This window comes from Sturnira hondurensis, unplaced genomic scaffold (genome assembly GCF_014824575.4).
Source record: "Sturnira hondurensis isolate 20B ecotype Veracruz unplaced genomic scaffold, ASM1482457v3 Scaffold0014965, whole genome shotgun sequence".
NCBI lineage: Eukaryota > Metazoa > Chordata > Mammalia > Chiroptera > Phyllostomidae > Sturnira > Sturnira hondurensis.
In genome coordinates, this window is record NW_028087596.1 from 178113 (window position 1) to 188367 (window position 10255).

The 10255-nt window shown below is 42.6% G+C and overlaps 1 pseudogene; it reads left to right on the forward strand.

Moving 5' to 3' along the window:
• Positions 1-1129: 1129 nt before the first annotated feature.
• On the forward strand, positions 1130-6898 carry LOC118999594 (F-box/WD repeat-containing protein 5-like; annotated as a pseudogene).
• Positions 6899-10255: the final 3357 nt, after the last annotated feature.

Here is a 10255-nt window from a genome sequence, read left to right on the forward strand (position 1 = left end):
TTTGCAAACAAAATCTGCTTGTGAACCTGCTGAGAGATAATTTAATGAAATTTGTAATAAATTCTCCAGGCTATTAGAAATGTGACATTTTAAAACATGGATCTCATGCCTTCATATTTGATAAATGTTTGTTATTCTGCATTTTCAATTGTGGACACATGCATCCTAATTCTTTTCACATACTAATATTTCATTCTCTTTTCCATTTTACAAAACTGCTCACTCATTTCACCATTTAAATGTTGATAGCTATTCCCTAGCTATTTGGAGTTCTAATATACCGAGGGTAATAAGGTAAATTGAAAGATTGAAGGTTAAGAGATTTCAAAAACTAGTCAGTTCCAATGACTCTCTTCAAGTGCTTCTTCACCAGAAGAGAATTAATATTGTTATAAAACCAACTTGTTATAATAAAGGGAAAAGGCATGAATTGTATGCTTTTTTGGCAGGTTTGGTAATGTTTTCCCAATGCTGTGATCTAGTCATAAACCTCCAATTATGTCCAAGGCATTAGAGCTATTTTAAGATAACAAATAAAGGCTTCATTTACTCAGTTTCATATCACTCAGTACCCTCCCTTTGTGCCAATAATTAGTTTAAAGTGAAGAGAGCAGGCAGAGGCAATTTATGTATTTTTAATGGGGTACAGAGCATGGGCCTTCTGAAAATAGGGGAACCCCACCATCCCCCACAAATCCTGCAAAGGGGGGCAGGTAATGCCCTTAGAGTGAAGAGTACAGCAGTTAAGGCACTACATAATAAAGACAGATAAATGGCCTATGCTTTCCTGAAAGGAGGAGCTGCAGAAGCTGCTTGGGGTAAATTGTATATGTGACTGTAAGACTGTGCAGAGCAGAATGACTTGGCAGAGTGATATGGTTGGTGGGGGAGTGGAGCTCATACAGCATCTGCTGAGCTGTGGGGTGGGTGCCCACTCTGGATACCTGTGCCTGCCTGGGAACTCTTGCCCTGACCAAAGATAACAGCCAAAAGACAGTCAAAGCCACTGCAGAACTGACAAAAATGGTGGATGCTAATGCACCATAGGAAGAGCTGGATGTTCAGCCATGCAGGAAGTTCTGAGCCAAGCATTTGAAATTGGAGCAGACTGAGTAACACAAGGTCTGCCATGATATCAAGAGGTCTGTTTGGAGGTCTGTCTGTAGAAGAAGGCAGCAGAACTGGTGGAGCTCTTGGGGACCTGCTTGACCAAGAACACAGATACACAGGTGAGCTGATGGCTGGAATAAAGGTGACTCTGAAGGAGAGAAACAGACACTACAAGAAGGACTCGGGTTGTGGCGCGCAGACTCATGAAAGGTGCAGTTCAATTGTCATTGAGAATCCTGAGCTGCAAACTTCTGAATTCTGAAGGACATCACTATTTTGGTATGGGGGCTCTTGGAATGGGACTTTGAATCCTGGTGCAAGCTTTCTATCTCTGGGTTTTTGGCATTTGGAAATTCTGGGCCATCTGGCCCCACTCCCCACATAGATGGGAGCATTCGTGAAACTAGGAAAGGCGGGGCCCACTAGGGGCTTAGACCCTGCAGAGGATAGGAGCCCAGTCCTGGAGCCAGGTACCATGCTGGGACATGTGCATCCCTGGGCTCCAGCCTCAGGGACAGTGTAACACAGCACATGGTTTCCTGAACTGCTACATGGAAACTAAGGAGAGCACACCCCAGATCCTGAAGGAGGGAGCTGCTACAAGAGGATGGCAACTCTGAAATCCAGAGTGTACATTCTGGAGAGGATGGAAATCAGTTCGTGTGACTGGCTTAAGAACAGATAATGATATGGGGAATATCTGGACATGGTTTTTGTCTTGTAGACTTTTTGGGAGCAAGGGAAGTACTAGGTCTCATGAGAGAGGAGAGTTCTGAGCAGGAGTGCTCACAGCCCCTGTCAAGTTTGGAACCTTGTTGATAAAAATCTGTTCCCTTCAACACAAATCACTGGATCATATAAATTCAAGATGCTAAATGGCTGAAATCCAGTTTTTATGTTTACAACTTGACTCTACACAGACATATCCAAAACAGATTAAAAAATATTTTATTGTTGTTCAAGTACAGTTGTCTTCATTTACCCCCCACTACTCCACCCTCTACTGCAGACATCCCTACCCCCCTCCCCTGCTTCCACCTCCCCTTGGTTTTGACCATGTGTCCTTTATAGTTGTTACTGAAAACCCTTCTCCCGCCCCCATTATTCCTTCCCACCTCCCCTCTGGTTACTTTCAGATCGTTGTTAATTTCAACATCTCTAGTTATATTTTGCTTGCTTGTTTGTTTTGTTGATTAGGTTCCAGTTAAAGGTGAGATCATATGGTATTCGTCTCTTACCACCTGGCTTATTTCACTTAGCATAATGCCCTCCAGTTCCACCCATGCTGTTGAAAAGGGTAGGAACTCCTTTCTTCCATTGTGTAAATGTACCACAGTTTTTTTTATCCATTCATTACCTGATGAGAACTTAGGTTGCTTCCAGCACTTGGCTATTGTAAATAGTGCCGCTATGAACACTGGGGTGCATAGGTTCTTTTGGACTGGTGTTTCAAAGTTCCTAAGATATAATCCTAGCAGTGGAATTGCCAGGTCAAAATGCAGTTCCATTTTTAGTTTTCTGAAGCAGAACAGAATTTTAAGGATAGCAATATGACTTGATATTATAATAATATAGTATACTAATGAACCTACTCTTGTTATTAATTATACTTATAATATTTTTATAAAAGCAAACTGTAATCAGTATAAACTTGGCAAGCCTGCAGCCTCCCAAATGTTACAGCAATATTTGGTGAACTAGTCTGTTTTTCTTTTGAATAATAACAACAGAAGTATTAATATTAATTTACCATATCACTTAAAATGACCTAAGCATTGATAACTCACTTCTCAGCTAACTTCATTGATGATATTGGAGATAATTACAGGTAACATGTCAGTTTAGTTATTTATAACATTCCCACGTATCATAACACCATTTTATATATATGAGAGAGACAGAACATTTAATAATTCCCTAAACATCTACATGTCTGGATTAGAACTAAGGATGAAATACTTTTGTATGATTACATATAAAGCTGTTTTTCTCTTCTGATTTGCATGCCTTTTATTAAAGTAGAATATTTATTTATTTATTTATTTATTTATTTATTTAAATATATCTTATTGATTATCCTATTACAGTTGTCCCATTTTCCCCCTTTGTTCCCCTCTGTCCTTCACCCTCCCTCCCACTCACATCCCCCCACCCCTTAGTTCATGTCCATGGGTTGTACATATAAGGTCTTTGGCTTCCACATTTCCTATACTGTTCTTAACTGGCCTTTGTCTATTTTTTTACCTACCATTTATTCTTCTCATTCTCTGTACCTTTGTTCCCATTGTCCCCACTCCCACTGCCTGCTGATAACCCTCCTTGTGATCTCCATTTCTGTGATACTATTCCTGTTCTACTTGTTTGCATAGTTATAGTTTTTTCAGTTTTAGTTATTTCTAGTTGTAAGTTTGTTGTCATTTTACTGTTCATATTTTTTGTCTTTTTTTTAGATAAGTCCCTTTGACATTTCATATAATAAGGGTTTGGTGATGATGAACTCCTTGAACTTCACCTTATCTGGGAAGCACTTTCTCTGCCTTCCAGTCTAAATGATAGCTTTGCTGGATAGAGTAATCTTGGATGTAGGTCCTTGCCTTTCATGACTTTGAATACTTCTTTCTAGCCCTTTCTTACCTGCAAGGTTTCTTTTGAGAAATCAGCTGATAGTCTTGTGGGCACTCCTTTGTAGGTAACTCTCTCCTTTCCTCTTCCTGCTTTTAAGATTCTCTCCTTATTTTTAATCTTGGGTAATATAGTTATGATGTGCCTTGGTGCATGCTTCCACCCATCCAACTTTTTTGGAACTTTCTGGGCTTCCTGGGCTTCCTGGACTTCCTGGAAGTCTATTTTCTTTGCCAGTTTAGAGAAGCTCTCCTTCATTATATTTTCAAATAAGTTTTTAATTTCTTGCTCTTCTTCTTCTGGCAGCCCTATGATTCCAATGTTGGAACATTTAGAGTTGTCCTGTAGGTTCCTAAGCCTTTCCTCACTTTTCTGAATTTTTATTTCTTCATTCTGTTCTGGTTGAATGTTTACTTCTTTCTTCTGCTCCAAACCATTGCTTTGAATCCAGATTGCCTTCCTGTCACTGTTGGTTCCCTGTGCATTTTCCTTTATTTCACTTTTCATAGCTTTCACCTTTTTCTCTATTTTGGGACCATACTCAACAATTTCTGTGAGCATCTGACTACCAGTTTTTGAACTCTGCATCCGATAGGTTGGTTATCTGTTCATAGCTTAGTCATATTTCTTCTTTGATCTGTTCTTTCATTTGGGTTATTTATTTTTTTGGGGGGTCTCAGTATACTTGTTACATTCTAAAGGGTGGAGCCTTAGGTACTCTTCATGGCAGGGCAACCCACATTGCTAGGTTGTGGCGCTGTGAGTTGGGGAGGGGTCCAAGAGGGAACAATGCTGCTTTCTCAGCTCTTGGCCAGCTTTCAGTCACTTCCTCTATTACCCACAAGCAAATTGGGCCCTTCTGGTGCTGATTTCTGGGTGGGTGGGCGGGTGGATTTGTGTATGTTCTAGGACACTGTGAGTCTCTCAAATGTACTCTCCTGTGAGTCTGGCAGTCTATTTTGCTGCCACAACCCCTAAAGATTTTTTCAGTCACAGGTTTTGAGGCTTTAATTCCCTGCAGTGGAACTCTGGGTTGCTCCCCAGTTGTTCCTCCCAGTTTATCTGCATACAAGTATAGGACCAGCTGGTCCACCAGCTGCTGCCTCACCAGCCCCAGTCTGCCCCAGTCCTCCAGCCTTTGTCCTGCCATGAGTCCTCTGTTTTCTGGCTGCTTGTCTCTGCCCCTCTTACTGGTCTGGATCAACATTTCTTTTTTAACTCCTTGGTTTTCAGACTTCCATACAGTTTGATTTTCTGGCAGTTCTGTTTGGTTTTTGTTTTTACATTTGTTGTTGTCCTACTCTGGGTTGTGGAAGGAGGCAGAGCATATCAGCCTATGCCTTAATCTTGGCTGGAGGACTTGCATGCCTTTTATTAGAGAAAGCTTGAAGAAAAACTTTAAATTTTTCTGTTACAAATTCTTTGCAAATATGTAAATAATCATTATCTCTGACTTTATCCATAAATGTGGTTGCATTGCTCTAAGGAAATTCTACATAGATTTAAGGGTGAGGGGAAATAGGCCCCTGGGCCAAAGTCAGGCACCTTAAGCAGGTGTAGCCCATATGGGTGGGGGCAGCCAAGGGTTGCCTGGGCAGAATTTCACGATGGATTAGGTGACCATGCCACTGCTCTGCTCCCCAACATCCTGATCTATCAGAACTTGCTGAGCCTGGGCCCTGCAGACCTGATGCCTTCTGGGGCTGGTGCACAATGAATGGCGGACCATGCCGTAGGACAAATTCCTATGTGGAAAACAGTTCTATCACTACTGCCTGGTGGCTGTGAACTTCCTGAAACCCTGGTACCAGGAGTTGAGGCAGCTTAATGACATGGGGCTCTGCATGGAGGTGCAGATGGAAGGAGTACGTTGACCCACCCTGTCTTGCACTTCAGCTTCTGCCACTCTGGCTACCAGTTTGCTTCTTGCTCCAAGGACTGCACGGTGAAGATCTGAAACAATTACCTGAACATCTTGCTTCTACACAGCACAGACACAGACACTCAGCCCTTGGAGTGCCCTATTGGAGCTATACCCAGTCCTTCCAGTTCAATTAGGATGACTCATTGTTGTTGGTTTGCCTAGGATGTTGTTAACTTCTCCTTTGGGGACATTGTGGTCATCACCTTAGATCACTTCCTGCATCTGTCCCAAGTGGAGTAATAAGCCCGAGGATGTGTTTGGCTACTGGCTTACAGAGACCAATCTGATCTTGGGGACACTGCATTGCATCTGAGACATCAACTTTCCAGGATGTGTTTTCCTAGAATATCAGTGTAGTGAAGGGGCTCTGGAAACTCAACCACAACAATGTCCACAGTGGCTGACTGTGGCTACTTTCACAACCCTGATTTCCTGCTGGACACTGGTGGAACCCCCACAACATCTGTGACCTGGGCAGGGAAGATGAGAACAACATCAAGGAAAAAAGTCTGGCTCCAACCAGTGTGCCAAGGAGGGCTTGTGATGACTCCTGAGTTTGCTCCTGAACCCTTGAATGCAGCAGCAGCAAGCTGAGTGTGTTCTGGAGACCAAGGTGGCTATGCTGCTGGCCCAGGGCCACTATAAGCCTCTGGCCAGCAGAACTGCTAATGCCCAATAAAGCTCCTCATCTTCATCATGAGCTGCTTCATCTACATGACACACCAGATCGGGGGCATCAAGCACATCCTGCCACAGCAGGTGATCATTGGTACCCTGGACCATGTGACTGACACATCATTGGAATGAACCTGTCTTCAGATGAAAGGTACCTGCGAGCTAAGAGCCACACCAGGCCCAGTGGCTCAGTGGTGGCTGAACACATGCAGCAGCCACCCATGGCTCAGGACATCAAGCTGCTGGTGTTTGACCTGAAGACCATGCCAGAGGTGAAGCTGGCTTTGGATGCCCATGGTGCCTACAGTCCAACAATGAATGCTTCTTTAACTCCCCAGATTGTAGCAGGTACTCTGTGACCAATGAAGCAGGGGCCAGCATAGCTACATATGAAACCACCATCAAAACATCTTCCTGGCCAAGCTCTGTCACTGGGACTTGCTCACCTCAGTGGTCTTCAGTCCCCAAGAGCAGGAGCTCTGGCTGATGGCCAATGATGAAGACACCATTGAAGCCTGTTGCTTTCTCTGCAAAGTGTGTATCCACCAGGCCACATGCCCAAGCTAGGACCCTTCTCCTGGTTTGCCAGCCTAAAGTGCTGAGAGGTGCCAGACAATAGGAGAACTGTTGGTGTCCTCTGGCTGCTGGGACCCACTGAGGATGCTGTGGAATCTGTGTCCCTTTTCTATAAGCCAAGCTGCTGCTCAGACCCCATAGGGGGCACAGAATGCCTTAGAAAGGTGGTCTGGGAACAGAAGGCCTGACCCCAGCATGCTGGCATATGCACACTGCCTCCTGCAACAATGAGATTAGCAGTGCAAAGACAGGGGGTGGGATCCTAACTGACTTGGGGTGCAAAATAAACTTTCCCCTTACCCCAGTCTCTGTAGACCCCTTTCCCCAGGCCTCAGCACTGGGATAGTCACACAGCACCTAGGCCAGTCCTGCTGGGCCCTGGGAGTCCCACAGTTCGATCTTGCCCTCAGAGTCCTGGGTTCACCTTCTGGTTAGTGGTGTGGCCTGGGAACACTGCAAGTCACTAGTCACCTGGTAATGGCTTGGTTAAAGAGTTAGCAACAACAGAAAAAGTTAAACTAAATGAAAAAATAAATAAGTAGATTTAAGGGCTTCTATGCTTCCTAAAGTGATTTTATTGAGGAAGAGCATTAGACTACTTAGAGTGGCAGAATATATGTGGGAATAAAATCCAGGTACTTGGACTTCCTGCCAAGATGGAGGCGTAGGTAGACACACTGTGCCTCCTCCAGTACCAAAAATAAGGACAACAAAAATTTAGACATGCAAAAAAACAAACCAGTACTGAGAGAAAATTGAACTCTATGGAAGTCCAACAACCAAAGTTGGAGTAGACACATTCATCCAGATCAGCAGGAGGGGTGGAGTCAGTTGCTGGGTGGAAAGGGGTCATGGCAAAAGAAGCGGTGGCTGGTGGACCTCAGGCACCCAAGGCAGCAGCTAGTGGACCCAGTGAGGTGATGGACTGTGGAGGGGCATGGCACGCAAGGCTGCTGGCAGACCTGGTGGTCCCACATTTGCATGCAGATAAACCAGGTGAAACTGGGGAGTGAGTCAGACCACGCACGCAATCCAGGGTCTCAGCTCAGGAAAATAAACGCTCAAAGCACCATTCAAAAACACCTGGGGGGTTGAGGTGCCAGAGAGACTCCCAGCCTCACAAGAGAGCTCATTGGAGAGATCCACAGGGTCCTAGAATGTACACAAGCCCGCCCACCCAGGAATCGACACCAGAAGGGCCCAGTATGCTTTAGGGAAGCGGCAGAAGTGTCTGAAATTCTTCAGAGAGTGGAGCAAGCACCATTGTTCCCTCTCAGACCCCTACCCCACATACAGCATCACAATCCAGCAAGGTGGATTGCCCTGGCTTGGTGAACATCTAAGGCTCTACCTCTCACTTTGTAATAGGCAGATCAAGACAAAAAAAAATGGCCAAATTAAAAAACAGATCAAAGCTCCAGAAAAAACACAACTAAGCAATGAAAGATAGCCAACCTATCAGATGCACAGTTCAAAATACTGGTGATCAGGATGCTCACAGAACTGGTTGAATTTGGTTTCAAATTAGATGAAAAAAATTAAGGCTATGCTAAGTGAAATAAAGGAAAATGTACAGGGAACCAATAGTGATGGGAAGGAAACTGTAACTCAAATCAAAGTAGTGGACCAGAAGGAAGAAAGAAACAACCAAACAGAAAAGAATGAGGAAACAAGAATTTAAAAAATGAGGAGAGGCTTAGGAACCTCCGGGACATCTTTAAACATTTCAACATTTGAATTATAGGGGTACCAGAAAGAGAAGAGGAAGAGCAACAAGTGGAAAACTTATTTGAACAAATAATAAAGGAGAACTTCCCCAATCTGGCAAAGGGAATAGACTTTCAGGAAATCTAGAAAGCTCAGAGAGTGCCAAAGAAGTTGGACCCAAGGACGAACACACCAAGGCACATCATAATTGCATTAGCCAAGATTAAAATTAAGTAAAGAATCCTAGAAGCAGCAAGAGATAAGGAGACAGTAACCTACAAAGGAGTTCCCATCATACTGTGAGCTGATTTGTCCAAAGAGACCATACAGACAAGAAGGGGCTGGAAAGAAGTATTCCAAGTCATGAAAGGCAAGGACCTTCATCCAAGATTACTCGATCCAGAAAAGCTTTCATTTAGAATAGAAGGGTAGATAAAGTGCTTCTCAGAGAAGGTCAAGTTAAAGAAGTTCATCATCACCAAGCCACTATTATATGAAATGTTAAAGGGACATATCTAAGAAAAAGAAGATAAAAAACATGTATAGTAAAATGACAGCAAACTCACAATTATTAATGACCACACCTAAGACAAAAACAAAAACAAACTAAGCAAACAACTAGAACAGGAACAGAACCACCAAAATGGAGTTGATATGGAGGATTAGCAACAGGAGAGTGGGAGGAGGAGAGAGGGGGGAAGGGTACAGAGAGTAAGTAGCATAGATGGTAGGTAGAAAATACACAGGGGGAAGGCAAGAATAATATGGGAAATGTAGAAGCTAAAGAACTTATGACACGTGGGCATGAACTAAAGGGGGGAATGTGGGTCGGAGAGTGTGTGAAGGGTGGAGGGGAATGAAAAGGGGAAAATGGGACAGCTATAATAGCGTAATCAATAAAACATATTTTTAAAAATCCAGGTACTCTCTACAAAGAAGATTTTGTTTTGTATGTAAATAAAGATATTATTTATATAATATATTAATACATTTTAAAATATTATATTTACTTTAGCTTTATTAAGATATCATTGATATAAAAAACTGCACACAATTACTTTATACAATTCAATGAGTTCGGACATAAGCATAAACTCATGTAGCCATTACCACAATCTCCTCCAAAGTTTTTATGTCTATAGATTTTTGTTTGGGTTTGCGTGTGTGTATTACATGAATACTGAATGATTCAACTTGTATGACAAATCTGAAATAGTTAAACTCCTAGAAGTAGAGAATAGAATGACAACTGCCTATGGCAGAGGAGGGGGAAAGAAGACTTTGTTATATATTGAATTCGGTATCAGAGTAATCAAGTAACATTCAACAAACCATTTCTGTCTAGAATAAAATCTATACACACATGCACATTCAAAGACTCATGCATACACATCACCTTACCTCATTCATTTATTGTCATGCTTACCTCATTTCAGTTAATGCTTTATGTTGACTTTCTATAAAGGAGCCCCAGACTTGTTACAAGCCACCTACCCCTTTAACACTTGTAACATGTAATGTAATTACAAGTGTTCCAAGAATGTTTTGAAAATAAAGGTCCAAATAAGTGTAACATCCATAATAGTCAAATATATGACCAAATTCTAATCATGACAATTCTTAAGTGTATTAGTTCAAGCT